The sequence below is a fragment of the Perca flavescens genome, chromosome 2 (genome assembly GCF_004354835.1).
Source record: "Perca flavescens isolate YP-PL-M2 chromosome 2, PFLA_1.0, whole genome shotgun sequence".
Taxonomy (NCBI): Eukaryota; Metazoa; Chordata; class Actinopteri; order Perciformes; family Percidae; genus Perca; species Perca flavescens.
In genome coordinates, this window is record NC_041332.1 from 43,793,950 (window position 1) to 43,796,166 (window position 2,217).

Sequence of the window (2,217 nt, forward strand, 5' to 3'; positions counted from 1 at the left end):
CGGCTGGCTAGCTGTCCCCCTGGATCCCGGCTTGTAACCACCCCTGAGACCATACCGGTCTCCGGCGCCCACAAGACCGCCCCTGTGACTTTGCCGGTCTCCGGCGCCTCTGAGACTGCCCCTGAAAACACCCCTGGGACTTTGCCGGTCTCTGGCGCCCCTGGGACCGCCCCTAAAACTGTGCCTGTCTCCGTCCCTGTCACTGTGCCTGTCTCTGTCACTGTGCCTGTCTCCTTCCCTGTCTCAGTCCCTGTCACCGTGCCCATCCTTGTCCCTGTCACCGTGCCCATCCTTGTCCCTGTCACCATCCCTGTCTTCCTTCCGGTCACCGTGCCCATCTCGGTCCCCTACACTATCTGTGTCCCTCTTACTTTCCCTGCCCCTGTCCCATCTGTGTCTGAGCCTGTCCCGTCTGAGTCTGTCCTGTCAAAGTCTGTTCTGTCCGTGTCTGTTTTGTCCTAGTCTGATTTGTCTGTCTGTTTTGTCTGAGTCGGTCCCGTTAAGTTTGTCCAGTGTCTCTGTTTTCCCCCCGAGTGGCTCCTCTCTGTTTTCCCCCTAGTGACCCTCTGTTTTTTTTTTTTTTTTTTTTTTTCCCCAGGCCTCTCCGGTCCTCTGTGTTCCCTGTGCCCCCAGTGCTCTCTGTTCCCCGAGCCCCCGGGGCTCTCTCTCTGTTCCCCGGGGCTCTCTCTCTGTTCCCCGTGCCCCCGGGGCTCTCTCTCTGTGCCCCGGGGCCCCTCTGTTCCCCGTGCCCCGGGGCCCCTCTGTTCCCCGTGCCCCAGGGCCCTCTGTTCCCTGTGCACCTGGGCTCCCTGCACCCCGCCCTGATGTGTTTCACCTGATGTTACCACCTGTTCCTTGTTTGCTCCCTACCTCATGTATTTAACCTCTGTGAATCCCTTTGTGTCTTGTCAAATTGTTTTGTGACCATGCCCTTGTGTTTCCTCTCTGTGTTTGTTCCTGCATGTGCCCGTTTGCTCCTGCCTATGTTTTGCCCGTCGGTTTATTATTTTGTGAGTGTTCCAGTCCTTGTACTGCCGTTTTTTGTTGTATTAAATCTTTGAGTTCCACCATCTCCTAACCGCCTTCCTCTCTCTGCATTTGGGTCCTCACTCTCCCGCTACACATCATAACAGACGGCATACACCTGGTTATGAATTATGAATTATGTAAGTTATGAAAAGCCGCCTTCCTCAAGGTAGTCATACAAGTATTAACCAGAAAAGTCACAAATCTCAGACAATTCAACAAAATAATCTGCAATAAATAAAAAGAGCTGGCGGTAGGTGCAACAAGCGATATTAAGCTACAGCCTGATTGCTTCTCATTAAATCAACAGCAGAATTAAACATCATCAAAGCAGACAACATGAACATGCAAAAACAATATAAACACCACACCGCATGCAGCCACAAACATACCTATTAAAGCAAAGGAGAGTTTTTACACTCCGCAGAAGTCTGTATAATCCCCTTGGCTCATTTACGGGACAGTTCCGGATGTCCCTCGCTTTCCGCTTACTTTGAGTTAACTTTAAACTCCGGTCGCATCAAGCAACATTAACCGGAACCTCTGAGCAACGTTACAGCCTGAAAATGGGAAGTTCTAAGGAACGTTTGGATCAAGGCAGGCCTGCTTGGTTCTTTCGGGGAATGATTGTAAAGATTTACAAAGAATATGTTTACGGCATTTCCTCTCTAACTGGGACGTTTTGGGACTGATTGATGTATCAGCTAACTTAAATAGCTCACATTACTGTATTGTGTGAACAGTTAACTTCAATTAATATTGTATGTGGCATTTTCTTTTGCGGGGTGCAAATGTTCCACCAAAACAAGTTCCTTCCGGAGACTATTTTGCAGAGCCATGCTTGCTGCGTCCAGAGCTTAGTGCTGCCTTAAGCCCTGTTCGCACAGGATTAGTATGACCTGGTGACCACTAGTCATTTGTAACAATTACGGAGGTTGTCTGTGATCTTGATCCTGTGCTTATCGGCCATGTGTGTAATTTGTCAAGTAAAAATTTCCCCGCAAATGACCTATTATATTTTGCTGAATACCGAGGTCTTGTGATAATATTAGTCCCATGCGAATTGACATGTCTGTGATTTGTCAAGGTCATATATCATTTTTTCAAGGTTTTTGTTTCCTGTGCGCCTTTTTATCCCTCTTTCGCGTAACCCAGTCTCATGGCAGTACGTGAAATGGTCACGTTATTTGA